This window comes from Dermacentor variabilis, chromosome 10 (genome assembly GCF_050947875.1).
Source record: "Dermacentor variabilis isolate Ectoservices chromosome 10, ASM5094787v1, whole genome shotgun sequence".
Lineage (NCBI taxonomy): Eukaryota > Metazoa > Arthropoda > Arachnida > Ixodida > Ixodidae > Dermacentor > Dermacentor variabilis.
The window spans coordinates 33,469,283-33,488,701 of NC_134577.1; the positions used below are offsets into that span (position 1 = coordinate 33,469,283).

At 47.2% G+C, this 19,419-nt stretch overlaps 1 long non-coding RNA gene across 1 annotated transcript in view; it reads right to left on the reverse strand.

Moving 5' to 3' along the window:
- The window catches only part of LOC142559477 (uncharacterized), a 287,689-nt gene that overhangs the window by 20,075 nt on the left and 248,195 nt on the right, over positions 1 to 19,419 (reverse strand). The gene's annotated exons all lie outside the window — the stretch shown is intronic.

A 19,419-nucleotide genomic window follows, 5' to 3' on the forward strand; every position in this document is an offset into this window, starting at 1 on the left:
CCCAGCTCAATCGACTGTTTCACATTTTTCTCTCTGCTATCTTTTTCTTTTTTTTTTTTTTGCAACACAGAGCGAGAATCAAAGCTGCCGTGGAGGGAGGTCCTGGTATTGGACCAGGATGGAGAGAGAGAGAGAGAGAGAGAGAGAGAGAGAGAGAGAGAGAGAGAGAGAGAGAGAGAGAGAGAGAGACTTTGATCACGCTACTCAACGCTGACGAAAACGTTTGGAAGAGTGGCAGAGAAAGAGGAGGAGGATGGGAGACGACGTTATGTCAAATATCAAAACTACAGGCTAGTTTCTTTTTTTTTTTTTTTTTTTTTTGAAAGTTCCCCGATTGTAGCGATAGGGTAAGGACACGCCAACAGGATCCCGAACAGGATGAACCAGGACTCTACGACTAAATCGCAAGCTGGCTTCGCTCGCAAAGGAAGGCAAACATACGGCATGTTCGACTCGTCGTTTGGTAGCAGCCCCGCGAAGCTTTAGATTTCGTTTAACGATGACACTAAGCTTGGTGGTGAGGATAATCAAGCTCGTTTAGTGTTAATAGAGCCGGGACATCGTTACTAAAGTCATTTAGTCAGTCCAGTACAGCTTTGTTGTCGCATTACGTGGCAGTCAAAGCGCTCTCACGACGCCCTCAAATCGACCAGTCGAACGCGACAATGGACTCCCCCATAGTCGCTGGCATGCATCAGTGCCTCTGACGGGTGCTTTTCATCGCGGCGGCGCAGCTCCGCTGCTTTACACCCTTAAGGAATGCACCAGTTACACACTATTTCACAATTACCCTGCAGCACTGCCGAAGGTACGAGGCGCACAGAAGCAATATCCTTGCGCGGCGGCACATAGTTCCGGGCGTAAATTGCTGATTATTGGCTGCACTAGAGAGTTTTATTTTTGCTCGTTACATGATGTGGCACAGCGACACGTGACATGTTATGACATTTGCGCATGGACGTCGTACACGAGGAATTACTGTGGCAGTTACCGCCAGCAACCGCAACAGCCAGCCTAGCCTTGATCACCTACATATAGCAACATGGCAGCGCACATACAGCGATGGCCACCCGCTTCAAAGCGAATTCGAACTTGTTGCTGGCTCTCCGCCCTGTCAGTGAGAAACAAGTGGCAAAATCCGTCATCGCTAATTCTCATCTCAAGCTGACGTCAAAGAATTAGGTACGTTTTGTCGTAACAGTTGACACCAGCTGTTTGTTTTCACGCTGCTAGGACTACCAGGAGGGCACCGAGCCGTAATATTGGTTTGATTTCTAGTTAACAGATGGCGCCACATCGTCAGCAATGGTGATGCTTTGACGATGCGGAACGCTATAACCTGCCCGATTGTTCACTGCGTCATTAATTTACAACCACGCTCCAGCATGGTACGTGATGACGGTGGCGAGCAAACGCCGAGCAGACGCCGAGCATACTCCGTGCCGCAGGTGAATATTTATGAGGGCACTATTTGCTAAGAAGGCTGCAAGGCACCGGTATGGAAAGCGTACAGGAGAATGGAGCGCCGCTGTCGCATGCACGTAAACGAACCTTACGGTTAGGGCGTCAAAACATTCCTCGCGTATATCCACCAACCGCGGAGCATGCAGCTACATGATGGCAAGCACACGCGGCGCAGACGATCACATCTGCAAGGGCATTCGGCCTTACTGTAGTGGTTAAGAATTCGTGTAGCTTCCACATGCTGCGGTTGGGCTGCGACTGATGTCCCGTGAATGTACTTTGCCCCTGTGGGACTCGAACGTGTTCACCGTGTGTCTTTTGCGTTCGTTGTCTCCGGACATAAGGATGCATCTACCGCCTGGGCTGCCACGACGTGAACAGACCGTGCTGCAGCGTCTGTGCCTGGCGTTGCATTTACCAACTCTTATTCCTTCCTTGTTGGAATGGCCAACAGCCCCACGTGCGACCCATGCAGCAGCGATGAGACGTTCGCGCACATTATCTGTGTCTGCCCGCGCTATATTGCCGAGAGGCAAGTGATGTGCAGAGTGGTGGACCAATTGGACAGTCGTCCACCATCAGAACTAAAAGCTCCAGTCTAGCAACAACAAAGACAACTTATTCCAGAACAATCGTCTTTACCACACAGAGACGGAATGAAATGCATTGTTATAGACCTAACGTCTGACCGTGAGCCCCACAAGTTCGGGCCACGGCAAGGCAGTCTTTGTCGAATGCGCAATCAAGCGCTCTCATCAGGTGATCGTCAGCCCACTGGTTATACTCTGGCCCGCGGCGCTTTTTTATTGTAATTTTCTTAAATGCGTTAGCATTTCTATGCTTACCCAACGAGAAAACCGTCCGTCCGTCCGCCCGTCCGGTAAGACGACCGGTTTCAAGATGGCGCCCGCAACAGCGAGCGAATTCATCTTCGTGCTGCCTCCAGCTTCAGTGCCAACACAGCACCACGGAAGGTGTCAGCACACGCCGCAGTCGACCACGCTACCAGATCGCTTTCAAGGTACGGGCCTACGTATCCATCCTCAACGCTAAGTAACCCGCGAACACATCGCGCGCGAAGTCATCAACAGTCGGCGCTCTTCGTCGGCATCGCAAATCGCTTTAAAGGCACGGTCAGCGCGGCGGTGTGGCCGGTGTGGCGCGGTTTAAAACGGTTCGCCGCGGATTGATGAGGCGCTAAAAGAGCGATAACGGCTTATAATTGATCGGAGCGCCACCAGCGTACTTGGCGCCCCCCAGCTGCAGTACTTTGCTTGCGTCATCAATGCTCCTTGCGGTGCCGTCCACATAAGTTCGTGCCGCCGCAACACTATCGTTTGCACTCGCCGGACCAAAGTTTCATAATCCTGATTATGACATCGGGATGCGTGGAGATGAGCAAGTGGCACAATGCTTACGCTACTTAGACAACTCCCAAAAGGAGGTCCTGCACTTTCTTTCCGTTCCCTTCTTTTTTATTGTCGCTTGGCTTAACTTAGTTCACTTATTGACTGCATACAGAGCTCTGCGCGACCGCTTGCACCATCGGGGGAATGTTAAGTATACTGGATGACGACGGGGCTGTCCATGTGATCGCGCAGCCGAAACGCAAAACTCCGAATGTCCCTTACTGCTCATATGATCATCATCGTTTCTCGAGTCGCCACTTGACAAGGCAGCCTGAAGAGTTCCTTGCAACATTAGAGATTTTACTCTTTGAATCTTCCAGGTGTAGATAAGAGTGCGGGACGTAAACTTCCACTCGGTTTTTTTTTTTCCACACCATAAAATTAACCCGCAAAACCCAGCCGTAATGGGGTGACGGGGCGTACGAAATTATCTCTACAGCGGGGTTCTCGCTCTCGCTTTAAAAAAAAAGAATAGAAAAGAAAGAAAAAGGAAGCAGTTTCAGCTCTGACTTTGCGCGGCCACTTCGATCCCTTTGACTAGGGGAGCACTGATATGCGCTGACGCGCATCGAGAAACTAGAAGTGTGCTGCACTCTAATTGGTTGAAGCACTAACAAGCTCGCGTTAAATTAGGGTAACATTACCATAACGGCATTCTGTTAGCTAGACGAGAAAATAATGCGCGAGCTGGCTTATCAAGTATGAGCAGAGCCCTAACAAAGCCTACTTCTCACCTCACCCCCCCCCCCCCCCAATACGTGCAACAACTTTAATCCGAACAGCTATGATCGACTTTCTGGTTTCTGTTGTATGCTTGTTTCTTTTTTGCAGGCTTTTGTCGGAGGTGAACGCGAACTAACTAATTGAGAAGTTGGCCTTGCTGTCGCAAAAAAAAAAAGTGCCGTCGATAACCAAAGGAAGTTTTGAAATCCGGTCGATCAGGGTACTGCCTAACGCATTCGAGTTAGTGGAGCTACATTCAGCCATCCACGAGTCTAACATATAACAAATGCACGATCACCCTTTTTATATGCATATATATGTTTATAGCCTCGACTGCTTTCCTTACTTCTTTTTGTCGTCTCCATACGCTGGAAAGCTTCAGCTTTGGCTTTTAGCTCCGACGTAAGGATCGATAACTGGGTCGAAACGCAATTACGCCGAACACGCGCCCAAGTGAAACTGTTGGCGAGCACACGTGGCACATCAAAAAAGAGACCTTGTCGATACATAGCAAAATAACGGACACGCTTCGCCCATTTACAAAGAAAACATCAAAATTACGATAATTAATTTGCACACGAAGACACGTATAACGCGTACGCGCCGTAGACTCGCAGAAACGGTACAGGGCGGTGACGAAACGGACAGTTCCTTTTTTTTATTGCGATATCAATTAAATGGACACTCCAGGCGCATTTCTGCCGTCGCCGTGAGGTTCCGTATGAGCGAAAGCGTGTGAGGATGAGCCGGCGAACGCAGTTCAATCTCGCGTGCGCGAACAAGGAACGCGGCCCGGATCAACACCACCTAGATAGATCTAGGTGGTGTTTCCCGGATGCGTACCCTCTCCTGCGACGCGCGAAGCGGTGGGTGGGGGTTGTCAGGCGAGAGAGGAGGGGCGCTCTTCTCCGGCGGCTGCTACGGTGCCTCGATGTCCTCCTCGCCCGCCGCTCCGTAGAGAGTGGAGACAACCGCGGCGTCTACTACGGCTTTAAACATGCGAATCGCGGACGCCGTAAGAGACGCCTTTGCCGGGCACCGTAGAGATGCATTGCCGGCGCTCGTGTGTCTTGAAAGCGGTCTGCGACGTGGCCAAAGTGCACGTAGTACCGGTAGCTTCGTATGCGTTATGCTTTCGACGTGTCCTTCGTGTTGAAGCGAGAGATGGACGAAGGTCAATTCGCTTCCCGTTGCCGCGATTCCTCACTCAAGAATTTCGAGAGCGAGTTTCCGCGCTCACCAAGCGAGGTGTGTTCATGTTTACCTGCGCGCTCGTAACACCGTGCTCGTAAATTTAGTTAAAACACGTTGGCGGACTAGTTGGTCTGAATCCATGATAGAATGTGTAAGCGCGACTGAACAAGGACGTAGACAGAAGCAGACACACAAGGACAGCGCTGTCTCCTTCTGTGTGTTTCTTTCTACGTCCTTGTTGACTGGCGCTTACATATTCTATAATGGTCAATTTAGTTAGTCAACGAATGTTTACATGTTTATACGGCCGATAAATCTACTCTCTTTACTACGTACAGCTATCTGCTAATTTGCTATGGAAATCGGTGCTTCGCTTTTCGGACGGGACTGTGAATTCTTTTTTCTTCTTATTTAACTTTTTCATCTAGGACATTGATTGGTCGACGAACGCCCTTTCCAGAGATTGAACACGAGTGTGTGTGCGTGTGTCTCTGCACTTATAACACGCACATACACAAACTGGCAAAGATATGCGGACACGCATCCGCAGGCAATGCCTTACAAATATACACTATAGGACTAACTCCCTATTTGAAATCACCAACTCATTATTTTCACATCTGACCGCTCCACCAGCGGCTACAACAGCCTTCATCAGGACACACAAATTTAAGTAGTCTGCGTATTCTGTCTACTAAGCCGCTTCACCTTATTATAGAAGTATGGTCCTAGGAGAAAGATTGCGGACCGTACAAAACGAAAGTGTTAAACTAACTTTCCTTTGGCACATCGCGGTTCACGCACTTTCCAATGGGTTATGTGTAGAAAAATAGTTATGGAGAAATAGCGTAAGACCAAAACTTAAGAGTTTACGTATAGTATTCTTACACCCTTATAGACATGAAAGTAAAACCTTCTATATGCCACCTATACGTTGTCCAAATAATATTTGTGCGAACAAAGCTACTCTACGGAATACATTCCTGCATTCCCTTATTCAGACCGAACCCCGGCCGAAACGTAGGAAATGAAGTATCGTTTTTCTCGGAAGTGCGACCTCAACGTACTAGTGCCGATTAAACTATCGGATCGCATCAGGCTTCATATATATATATGCGCGAACTGCCTCATCCTATCGAGGAACTTTGACAGTCGGCTTCCGATTTTGACGCTTGGGGTAAATTTTGTTTGGACGCAGCAAGTTCCCAGTCAGGACTCTTACGTCTGGTTCCAGAGTCCACGTGAATTCGGCCTACTTCCTCAAACGCCGACAGGAATAAAACGAGCAATGCATACTGACAGAAACGAGCTCAGTTGGCGCCTGCAGACTTTCCGGACGCTGTCACGGAAAAAGCCCCTATGGCGCATCAAAAACTCCCGTTCGATCGCACCGCGAACCCGGCCATGAGCCACACCGTTCGCCTTTTCTAAATCCAAGCCTAACGCCCCGGAGTCTTGAACCCTAATCCACTTATTCGTCGCCGGAGTCGAAATCGGTGATGAGGCGAGACGCGTAAGCTGATGCCACGTCTTTTTCCCCAGTTTGAGGGCCGGCGGCGACCGTTCAATAAAGCGGCAAAATGTAAGCGAACCAGACGAGCCCCCCAGGCACAGCGAAGAGGCCTCGTCGGGACCATCTTTTAGGCCGAGGGCGTTTGTTTCAGAAATCCTCTTCCGAGGTGGGGAGCGGAGAGCGCCGGGAGCGAGGCAGCGTAGGAGAGCTCTCGGTAATCCCTGTTAGATTCGGTAATGCCCCGTATTGTTGCCCAGAGTGAGCCGCCATCCGGATTAGAGAGAGAGAGAGAGAGAGAGAGAGAGAGTTGGCTGCGCGCGTCTTCTTCGCAGTTCGGACGGACAGCTTTTCATCGTCGTTTACCGTGCGGGAAAGCGGGAAGGACGGAAGGCTCGACTGCAAAGAGGGCGAAAGCCTTCTGGCACCCGTTGGAAGACTCGACTTCGACAAGGACATACAAAACGACGGAGTTTGGAATCTACGCGCCAGGCTTGAGCAGCCGTATCGGGTTTCTTGAACGCAAGCTTTCCGAGAAGTCAGGAGTAGAGAGGGAGGAGAATAAAGGGGGAGATGGGGAGGTTAACCAGATCGCAATGTGCGGTTTGCTACCCTGCGCCGAGGGAGGGGGAAAAGAGAGGAGAACAGTTAAGTACCTCGCTGAAGAGAAGCCCGAAGGAAAACAGTGTTAACGGCTGACGTTATGAGCACTAGCATAATATGACCATGTCATTAGCGCGATATTAGCACAGTTTATAGTCGACGTCCATATAGACATAAAATGACGGGCTTGTACTGCGCTCCTGTATCAGGTGTGTTGAAACAAAAATTTTAAAAAGGCGGAGGGGGGGTGGGGAGGGGCTTGAGGTTCCAAAGCTGCACAACTGAATAATGAGGGATGCCGTACTAGGGAACTCGGGATTAATCTTGACCGCCTGGGGTTATCTAGTGTGCACCCAAATCTGAGTGGACGAGAGCTTTTGCAGTTGGCGCTCTTCGAAAAAATATGGCCCGTTTGTGCAATATTCGGTTGTTTGTCAAGGGTCACCTTTTTATGTCTGCTCAGCGTAGCTCATTCTCAACAAAAGCAGGATAGCAGCCCGCTCAGCTATCACGCGAGTCACGACACGGTTACTGTTCTGAACTTCTGAAGTACACGCAATGTTTAATCCACCGTGCTCTACCGAACGCACGTGTGGCGCGTTGAATTTTCCACAACAGAGGGCGTAAGAGTTTTCAATGACGTCGCCGATTCGCGCGGCGCCGGTGGTGCCTCCCGTGGAATTCTTCCGCGTTAAAAATGAAGCAAACCTAATCATCATCATCATCATCATCATCATCATCATCAGCCTGGTTACGCCCATTGCAGGGCAAAAACCTCTCGCATACTTCTCCGACTGCCCCGGTCGTGTACTAATTGTGGCCATGTTTTCCCTGCAAACTTCTTAATCTCATCCGCCCACCTAACTTTCTGCCGCCCTCTGCTACGCTTCGCTTCCCTAGGAATCCAGTCCGTAACCCTTAATGACCATCGGTTATCTTCCCTCCTCATTACACGTTCTGCCCATGCCCATGCAGCGGTGCAGCGGTGGTGTAGAGGTAGAGCATGTATAGGAGCATGTAGGTGTAGAGGTGGAGCAGGTAGAGGACCGCGGTTTGAATCCCGGCGCCGCGCAATTTTCCACCGGAATAAAAAAAAAATCCGCTTGTTGATAAAATTGCACAAACAGGCCTGGAGTGCAGCCTTATCCCGGTGACCAGAACCGGTAACGCACTCCCTCACCAGAGCAGGATTGGCCGCCACCCTGGTGCAGTACTTGGCCACAACCTCCCATATGAACACAACAATCAAAAACCTAATAAGCGTCATCAAGTGTAGGACGAGCGTCGAAGTTTCATCTTCGAATGAAGAAAGTGTCATGGCGTTTTCTGTTTAGATGTAGCATTCTCAACATACGAGGAAAAGAAAAAGAAAGCCATCTGGTACGGAAATTCTCTTCGGTTGGTAGACGTTAGGCGAGGACACAATCAGTAGGTCCAGTTTAAAACTCCCTTCTATTTGATCAATTCCGTACTATTTCTGATTGCCTGGAAAGGAAACTACTTTTTGTACAGTCTCCCTCAAAAACGAATGCTCGGATTTAACCTCACACGACTCTCCCCAGCGAGTTATGAGGGACACCATATACGTTGAAAAAAGAAAAAAAAAGGAAGGAAGGTAGGAAAGAAGAAAAAAAAAACACTTTGCACTCCTTGAGGCGTATCCTTGTGCTACACTCTTAAAAAATTAACACCCTTTGTTATCTCGTCCGACGGCAATAACAGTCATCTGTCTTGCCCGCCATTTCCTTTAACGCTGCGAGCCGGTACTTTAAAGTCACGAACACCTCCCGCGTTATTAGGATGACACAGCATTCTCGACAGGAAAGTAGCGAGTACCGAGTTTTTGAGAAAGGAAACGCAAGCAAGGCAGATGACGATTACTAGTGTAGGATAAATATAAATCCCAAAGGGGGCAACCATTTTAAGTGTGCACTTAAAAAAAAGGGGGGGGGGGGGTTACGCCCTTTGGAGCTCATCTTTTCCCCAAACAATAATCGTCATCTGCCTTGCTGAAGTTTACTTCATGAAAAGTCGGCGCTCGCTACATTTTTGTAAAGACTGCTACGTCACGTTGGTAATGTGCATGCCGTTCTGGACCTGGAGGTACCGGGCTCGCAGCGTTAAAGAAAGGAGATGGCGGACAAGACAGACGACGATTATCGTTTGGGGACAAAATACAACCCAAAGGGTGTAAAATTTTCTTTAGAGTGTACAACAATACTTGCTGCCTGTGTTGCTTGCGCTCCATAGTTTCCTGTAAGGAATGCTACGTCATGCTGATAGAGCGCACACCATCAGTGACCTGAAAGTCTACCGGGCACGCAGAAATAAACGAAAGGCCCGCAGAATAGATAGCGGTTATCGTTTGAAGATCAGATTAGCCCCAACGTAAAAAAAAAATAGATTTACTTACAGTGCAGTTTAACGAAAATGAGGAACTTTAACCTTCTCCTAAATATAAGTGCACGAGTGCTCTTTTAACAAGACCTAATTTCTCATTCTGGTTCCTTCTCCATTTGGACGCGGTGCTGGTTCGGAAGTGCGTCGGCCTTGTGCAGTGCCTCGTTCGAGATGGTCGTGTCTGGATTAATGAGCCGTGGCGAACGACTCCGTGCCTGTCACGTGTTCGCCGGGGACAGCATGGATGATTTCGCCGAAACGATCGCGCAAGACACGGCGTTTCATTTGACGCCGGTCCTTTCGGGTTTTACGGAGGTAAAGCCAGCCCCTGTGGCAAATTGGAGGCTCCGCCCGTGACTGACCTTGCGAAAGTTAGCTAAGTTCGTTGAGAAAATGCGGATCGCCACGTTAACGCTCTGTTTTTCTTTTTTTCTTTTTCGCATAAAGAAATACTGGCTTTCGGCGAGACCCTTATGCAACGGAGAGAGCTGGTCAAATGGCGCGCGGAATATTTCTCTCGCATATTAACTCGCACGATAAGTTACACAACCACGCAACGGAGGCAGAAAGAGCGCGCGATCACTTAGCAAAGCAGTTGAGTTCAATTACGCAATGAACAAGGAAGTAATAATTTGAGGGCAGAAGTTTATTATCCCAGTGAATGAGGCCACTTTCTGTACTTGAAACTACGTCTGTCCTCTTTACTGGGTTGACGACGCCCTACTCAAAACAGAATCAAAAGCATCGAGGCCATCATGGCGGCCATTAATTGTTATTCCTGTCCACCCCACTTCTGTTTCATTTTCAGGGGTGCCTTTCGTCCCTTCCTCCATTCGGCTAGCTTACGAAGTTGCATTGGAATACTTGTAAAGCCTGCATAGAAACACCCACTGGAGTTGTTCCAATGATGTCCTCCAAGGATTCCTTGCTTTGTTTATCGGGAAATATGAAAGTCTTACTAACCATCATCAACCTATCTATGTCCCCTGCAGGGCGGGGGACTCTCCCAACTATCTCCAATCACCCCTGTCTTGCGCCAACTGAGCCTGTCTTATATTCTTGCGAAGTTCATAATTTTATTCCACCACATATGATTCTTCACCGTTTTTGACTGCGCTATGGTTGTCTCAGCACCCCGACTCGACAAAGTCTCCGATAGTCCGCTGGTTATGAGCCCTACGCATTAAGTGTCCTGCCTAACTAGTTCCTTTCTTTTTCTCCTAATGTAAAAAGAAAAAAGAAAATCGGCTACTCCAGTTTGCTCTCGAATGCACAGCGCTCACTCCTTGTCTCTAGACGTTACGCTTCAAATTTTTCATCCTGTCACTCGTTAAACGGTCCTTAACTTCTTTCGAAGCTCCTTTGTTAATCTGTCCCATACGTTAGTAACGGTAGAATGCAATGATTGTTCGTTTGCTTGTGAAGAAAGAGGTAAGCGGTCATAATTTGGTATTTATTGCCGTACGCTGCTCAAGCCCACTTTTATTTATCTGTATGTTTCTTTCTGATCATGAGGGTGCTGGTGCTAGTATATATATATATATATATATATATATATGTATGTACTCTGACGAAGGCTGGTCCACCAGCTGAAAACGTTAAGTAAAAGAAGTCTCCCAAAAAGTTCGTCGTCTCTTTCCTGCGTATTTTACGTCGGGTCCTGCGTGCTGAACTTTGAAGAAAACCCCTATATATATATATATATATATATATATATATATATATATATATATATATATATATATATATAGATATATATATATATATATATATATATATATATATATATCCTTGATGCATGGCTATGTTTGACCGGGCACTGAAAAGAACCTGAGAAATATATGTTACTATCACTGACGCCGCTGTAAACTTTCGCATCCGATTTTCAATTCTGTTTCGTCTAAACAAGTCCAAAAAGGAGTTTTGGTATTCTGCCTTCGTGAAATTTATTTGTCACTTATTATGACGAAGGAAAATACTTCGAACACATTAAGAATGAACCGTGACGATGACTTCGGACACATGCAAGCCAACCAAGAGCTTATAATAGGCTTAAACTGTGGAACGCAATACACCTGATTAACAAGCGGCATAAAAAGTTCACGGAAGGGCGCGCTCAGGAAACGGGTCGCCGACGTTGACAATAAAAGCGGTAAGCGCGTCTTTTTGATGCCAATAAGGCCCATAAGCAGAGAAACACATAAATTAATGGTCAAAGGACAAGTTCTGGAGAAGGTCACCTAGTAGTTCTTAGTCACAGGTATTTGAAGTAGGTATAGATAGCCAAACCCGAAAATAACCAACACGATCAAAACAAATTAATCTATATATCGAGCGTGAAAAGCATTTGTTTAGCGATATTCACGCAAGGTCAATCGCCCCTGGCACGTATCCCCAATAGAGTATATCGGAATGTGAGCCCCCCCCCTCCCACCTGCGACGCCAACGTAATTTTTTTTTTCATACGTGCTTTCCTATTATACTTTTTTTCATTTATTCGGCTGAGCATGCTTGATTCTACCGCGTTGCTGCGTCACTTACGACGTGATGGGTCGGTACTCATCATCATCATCAGCCTGGTTACGCCCACTGCAGGGCAAAGGCCTCTCCCATACTTCTTCCAACAACCCCGGTCATGTACTAATTGTGGCCATGTCATCCCTGCAAACTTCTTAATCTCATCCGCCAACCTAACTTTCTGCCGCCCCCTGCTACGCTTCCCTTCCCTTAGAATCCAGTCCGTAACCCTTAATGACCATCAGTTATCTTCCCTCCTCAATACATGTCCGGCGCATGCCTCCCCCCCCCCCATTTCTTTTTCTTGATTTCAACTAAGATGTCATTAACTCGCGTTTGTTCCCTCACCCAATCTGCTCTTTTCTTATCCCTTAACGTTACACCTATCATTCTTCTTTCCATAGCTCGTTGCGTCGTCCTCAATTTAAGAAGAACGCTTTTCGTAAGCCTCCCGGTTTCTGCCCAGTAGTTGAGTACTGGTAAGACACAGCTATTATACACTTTTCTCTTGAGGGATAATGGCAACCTGCTGTACATGATCTGAGAATGACTGCCAAACGCACCCCAGTCCAATATTATTCTTCTGATTATTTCCGTCTCATGATCCGGATCCGCCGTCACTACCTGCCCTAAGTTGATGTATTCCCTTACCACTTCCCGTGCCTCGCTGCCTATTGTAAATTTCTGTTCTCTTCCAAGACTGTTAAACATTACTTTAGTTTTCTGCAGATTAATTTTAGACCCACTCTTCTGCTTTGCCTCTCAAGGTCAGTGAGCATGCATTGCAATTGGTCCCCTGAGTTACTAAGCAAGTCAATATTATCCGCGAATCGCAAGTTACTAAGGTATTCTCCTTAGTAATTTAGTAATGGGTCGGCACTATGCGACCCCAAAGAATGTGTCCCTGAACGCATCCATACGGTGCCGCAGGTCACAAATACTATTCTCAAAGACACCGCCACGCTTAAGACACAAGCCAAAGTTGATACCCAGTATACGCAGTTTTCGCCACAATAAATAAGTGTGTTGCCTAAAGTTTTCTTTCTTCTTTTTTTAAAGTGAAGTTGAAGTTCGAGTTTATTCACAAAAAAAACAAATGCATAAATCTGGTATACAGAGGATGATAAGTAGTATACGGATAAAAAGTCTGCGAGTAGCGAATTCATCGCAGATGAATTCGCTACTCAGTGTGTCCGGATACGTCGAATTACCTGATTCATCGAACTATCCTTAGCTCAAGTCGTTGCAACCAAGTCGTTGACTGCGTGCACTGCTATACACATCGCGCTAATGCGCGTCAACGGCTGCAAAACAGGTAGGATGCCAGGAACCGGAAAGGAGTCGCTTGTCCGATCGATGATCGACCTGGCCAGATTCAATTCCGCCCGCGCCGGCTGAACAAGCTCGCGCGAAAGAGCAATAAAGGCGATTACGAGCCGTTGAGGTGGCCTCAGACTCATTTGATGAAAAGCAGTAACACGAAAGAAAAAAAATAAAGAAAGAGTCAGAAGGGCGAAGGTCGTGTCCTGCCGTTGTGCTCGCAAGGTAGACGCACATGGCACCACTCTATCCACGGTATGGCGAAAGAAAAATCGAAGAGGAAGCTTGCCGCAACACGACCGAAGCCAAACGAGTCGGCCCAACACGTGATCGTCGCGTCGGAGCACGTTAGGCTTTTCAGCGCTGCCCCTGCACAGCCAGAGCTACGACAGTGCATCCGAGCAAAGCACGCCTCGATTAACGACTACCGCAAAGCAAACGTTCTCGACCAATAAGCTGAGCCTCTGAGAGGTCACGTGTTGGACCGACGTTCGCGGCGAAATAGCGAAGCGAATGGCTTCACGGGGAGCTGTCGCGCCAAGGTTCACTCTGCGATGCAATCCTCCTTCCCAGATAGATGTTTTTTTGCTGCCTTCATGACCTACGATGACTGTTTATACGCTGACGAGGATCCCATATTGAGAAGGAGCGCTCGTAGAGACAGGCGAGACGCTCACGTTTCGCCAAGGACAGCGTTGAAGATGCGACTACCATTGGCCATGAATAGTAGACGTTGATGAGAACTTCATGTCAAGCTAGTAAGTAAGCTATAGTTAAACTAATAAGTCAGATAAGGGTAGACATAAAAAAAAAGACGTAAACGAAAGAAATACGGGTGGCGAAGCCGCCTCGAAGTTACCACAACGGCTGGCCATGATGACGTGAATTTTGACTGTTCGGGTTTCCGGGTAATTTGGCCATCGCCAAAAGTGCCACTGCACTGCGGCCGAAAGTATTCAAAGAGACTAAGCTTGGAAATGTCGAGCACATTTGCTCTGATAACGGCAATATACGAGAAGACACTAAAAACATGTGACGTCACACTCCAGTACGGGCAATGCGGTTGCGGCGCGAAAGTAAAAATAAAAATGTAAAGTAAACCTTGGTCTTCCCTTTCTCTTCTAGTAATCAAACTCTCTCAGTGATATGAAGCAAAACAGAGTCTTGAAACGATACTTCCGAGACTCTAAATGATTTGCTTGTTTGTTTGGCGTTTCTTTAATCAAGTAATCCGGAATGGAACTTAGAAATCCGAGACAACTAAAGATCTTGCCAACCTCATTAAGCGACGCCATTTTACCCCTTTATTCTACCCCGCGCTTGTTCTAGAACAGTATAACAGAATAAAAATAAAATAGAAAAGAAATGACGAATATTACGCGAAGCTTACTGTGTAAAAAAGGAGTCTGGTATTTGTACAAGCACGACCGTGTATCAAGCTGTCAAAGAAAAATCACAGTTTCACCATAAAGTCGAAGCAACGAATGCCAAAGTAACATGTTAGAATATTACACAAAGTGGAAGACTCGTAGCTGCAGACTGAAGTAAACGGAAGTTGACAAAGTAAAAAAAAGAAATACAAGGTGCAGTTTCGCCCGAAAGGCGGAGCATCGATGGCTATATATCAAATTAGTGGACACCTACACGAAGTAAGGACAGTAGTTTTACCGGCCGTTAAACGTCTAAGCATAGGCACGCTACCTAAATTAAAAAGCCCGGTGTCACGCCCGCACTAGCAAACATGAACACGTCTCACCCGATGACCGCGGAGACTCGCTGTCAAATTGCTGCAGTGAGGAAGCGCGGCAGCGGCAGCGAGCGATTGCCCGTCGAGCTGCGTCTGGCATCGACGCGAACTGAGCCGCTAAAATACAGCGCACGGCGGACTCTCTCCCCGTCGCAGATGGCGTTGAAGATACTGCGACCCGGCTGACGCTCGCAGCAGCCCGGAGTAGCAAGCGCCCCGCCCCCCTCCCACACACACAGACCGAGCCTTGTGCGTTACCTAAGACGGCGTGTTTCCTCGTCTCTTTCCTCCCTTGCGTGTGCAAAATTGAGCTGCGATGGCTGCCTCCCACCCTCGCACGGTTTCACTCGCACATACAGCATATACGCCGCGCGGCGACAATTTTATCGCCCTGGGACTTTACCCCAGGTAGCACACAAAGTCTTGAAAACGTCGTATTAAGGGATTCAACGTCTGAAAAGGATTTTTGACCAAAATCGACGCATCAAAGACGTTCCAAACAAGATAGCTTAAAAACGAGGGGTGAATACGTTCTGATAACGTTAGAAGCCAGACAGCTTAAAAACGAGGGGTGAATACGTTTTGCAAACGACTCAAAACGCCACCGCCACGCCACGGTGCGTCAGCCTTTTTAGCGGCTTCTACAATATTCAACAACCCATCAACGCGATCCAACCTTGCGCAAGGTGGCGATACCGTCGTCAAATCATGTGACCAAGGTGGCCACGTGATTCGTGATGCCGAGCAGCCGGGCGAGCCGGGGCATAGTCGCGTCGTCATGGCGTCGTCACGTCACCGCACTCGCATTGCGCTGTGGTGTGTTTGCGGCTGTTCTGAACGTGCTGCCGCTGCCCTTTGCTATGTAAGTGTTGCAGTGTTTTGCTGTCAAGAAAACGATATGCTGTGATCAGTTTGGGTTGTGCGATATGTTTGTGTGGTTTTAATTTGGAAATCAGTAGTGTTTTCAATTGTTATTTGATCAAGGCGGCCACGTTATTCGTGAAGCCGGGCATAGTTACGTTATCGCACTCGCATGGCACTATGGTCTGTTTGCGACTGTTCTGAATGTGCTGCCGCTGCCCTTTGTCATGTAAGTGTTGCAGTGCTTTGCTGTCAAGAAAACGACATTCTGTGATTAGTTTGGGTTGTGCGATCTGTTTGAGCCGGGCATAATAACGTTATCGCACTTGCATTGCGCTGTGGTATGATAGCGGCTGTTCTGAATGTGCTGCCGCTGCCCTTTGTCATGTAAGTGTTGCAGGGTTTTGCCGTCAAGAAAACGACGTTCTGTGATTAGTTTGGGTTGTGCGATCTGTTTGTGTAGATTAATTTGGAAATCAGTAGTGTTTTCAATTGGAGAGCGCGGAGTGGAGGGCACTAATCAGCTCTTCAAGTTCACTGTCATGTTATGTGAGGCGCCTTTTCACTGACGCTGTAATTAAGGCGTTAAGGGCAGTATAAGGACGAAAGTTAGAGGGACGAAATCGTGCCTGTGTGACCCTAGCGTCGGGGTCGGCCGCTATGCGTGATCCTAACAAGAAAGCATTTTGCAGAATGCGAAGAAAGGCGGCAAAATTTCTGTCTGTGCGCACCTTGCCGATCTCCGCAATAGAGCCATCATCGTGGTATTTTAGTCTCCCGTTTAGCAAGAGCGTTGCAGACAAGGGAACTGGTTCAAACAGGCTTTTTTTTAATGATTCACTACTAGTGCGGTATCCCAAAAGGTGAGGTCAAGTGCTCACCCTATTTTCTTCCCTCGCGCTACAGCGCACTGACAGAATTTTGCGTGCACCATACCGTGCTTTTATCGTTTGCGCTTCAGGTTCTCGATTGTGTTTTCGCCCCCTTTACCCACGTGATGGGTATTTCATGGTATTACCGTGTACCACATGTGTCCATATATTGTGTCCAATATATGAAACGGCCAAATTCGATTTTATTTGACGCCTCAAATGGTAGTAATGTATTGAGTCCCTTGTAGCTTTGTGCTTGTTATCAATTTTACTATTTGGCGAATGGATACAGCATGTACGCTGCATAACTCGCTTGTGCATGCTGCATACGTGAGTCGAGTATGCTCTTGGTATAAAATAACTTGTATGCTTTAGGTAGTACGATTGTTTGCAGTTTGGGAAATGTGTCGGAATGTACGCTGTGCGCCCTTCGCGCTTTACGGCGGCTTGCCGAGTTCGTGCGGGTGCCATGTGTGCGCATGGAGTTCGCGAAGCGCTCTCGCAGTTTTTTTTAAATATATATATATACATGTGTTCTGTTCGCGCGCTTCGCACAACAGGGCATGTCGCAGTTCTTTGTCCTTGTGCAACACATTTTCCTAGCGTACGTCTGTGCATTATTTGGTACCGGTTTCACACGGGGCTCTTTTAGCCGCTATCCAGTCCGTTACAAATCGAATTTCTCGGTAGTGATGGCTCCTCTGCGCAAGCTACGAGAGTGAGCCAGTCGCATCGATAATTTCGATCCGGATCGGGCTTGATCGCGATCGAGAGTGGTCGTGTGACACCGGTTTTACACATGGCTCCCACATAGGGAACACTTTAAGTTCAATGCTACTGAGTGAAGAGCAAGTGCATATATATGCCAGTGGTGGTATGTGGGCAAGTCTTTATGGTGAAGCCAATACTTGGGCATTCAAAATATTTCAATTACCAGCGTAGTGCATCAATGTGTCTACTTCGACAAAATGGAAGTGCAGATATCTGAGCATACCTGTCCAGGGCAGCAAGTACGTGTGTCTACATTGAAACCACTACCAGCATGTGCGGCAGTTCTATTTTCAGCAGCGGGACTGCACAATAATCAGTAGGATGCTCTCAAGCTGTTTATCTATGAAGCTCTGCCTGGACTGTGCCAAATATTTTTGGACGTGAAAGTGGGGGTGAATTGGTAAACATCAGTGGAACTGTGCCTGGACTTTGTGGCAAATGTTTTTGGATGTGAAAGTGTGAGTGAACTGGCAAAGAATTTGCTCTGGGCTACACGTGTTAAACGTTTTTCTCATTCAGAGTGCTTTTTTTACTTTAGGAGACTGGAGATGTGCGCAAAGTGGGACATGTCAGTGTGCTAATTATTGTATTTGCTGGCTTGCAAATTATTCGTTGCAACTTTGTTTTTGCCAGAGAGGTACAACTTTGCCTCTTGTAAAGGGCTTTTTAGATAAAACACTTACTATTTATTATGACCATTGCTTCCTTTGTTACACAAATGCAGCTTCCAGTGCATTCCAGTTTATTTCCATGTTTATGTAAGTTTCTAATATGAGGTTTGCATATTCATTTCTCACGTTCTGGAGCGGCAAGATGCAGCATTACTGTCTCATCGTTCGCTGTACTACAGTAGTGTTCACTTAATTGTTACACTGAATCCCCCGTTTAAGTATTCTCTACTAATTTCACTTGATTGCTTTTTTGTTGTATGGTTATTTTTTTCTCGCCATTACCTTCTTTGATATATCCTAAAGGCAATATTTCCATTTTTGCATTGTTCCCATTTTTTTTTTATTTCTGTCACAGGATTGTTTTATGATGGTATGCGGTGGTATTTCTCTTTGTGCTCTTTTCAAGCTTCTAGATGATTGATAACATGGCTTGGAGGCAGTTACCATCCAATTCATACTCTTGCATTTTTCAGTCTACTTCTTCCATTCGCTCCGATGTCACTTCTGCATAACTCTAGTCCATCTAATAGCACGCGCACTTTACTATGATAAATTAGACACTTTAGTACACTCCAGGTTTTTCTGTTCATTTTTGTATGTGTACTTGGAATTTTGTTTATATGCTAGTGAATGTTCACTTTCGAGTTCATTACGAATCCTTTCTGCGACTTTTGTCATTGTTGATGTAGTTTTATTTCTATTTGCATTTCTCACACAGTTTGTTCGAACCTTGCATAAGCATTACATTTTGATAAAGTGTTCTTGCTTTGTCACAATGTTCTCATTTCATGCACTCTTGGCATGAAGGGCTTGGTCTGGCCACCTGCCAAGACGTGGCCATTTGTTCTTTGCAGGATGTCATTCCCATTGTGGTTGTAAGCATCGTAGCTTACAAAAGGCGGTATTAAGGATTTATTATTCCTAACAGGCTCATTTTCGTGCGACTTGGTAGACGATGCGCCGGCCATGCGGGGAACAGTGCTTGGCACTGCGCCATGGCTCTTACAGTCAACACGGACGCTTCTACTCATCTGGGGCGCGATTGGAGATCGTTGTTCGAAACACCCGATCAGTTTCACCTCACGCGATTGGTCTAGGCCGTGCCAACGGGTGCGGCTGACGACGTCTGCGCGGCATAGGCCAGTCGCGTGAGGCGAAACTAAACGCGTGTTTTGAACAACGATGTCTCATCGCGCCCGTCACCCGCGAAAATTAGCTTCAGATGATCGTAAACCTTTCAAGACCGCTTCTAGACCAGCTTTTTGATAACGTCCTAAAAACGTTTAGAAATGGGTTACGAATAGTTTTGGCAAAGGGATTACTTGTGTCTTTCCCAATCCTATTTCTAGACCAGCTT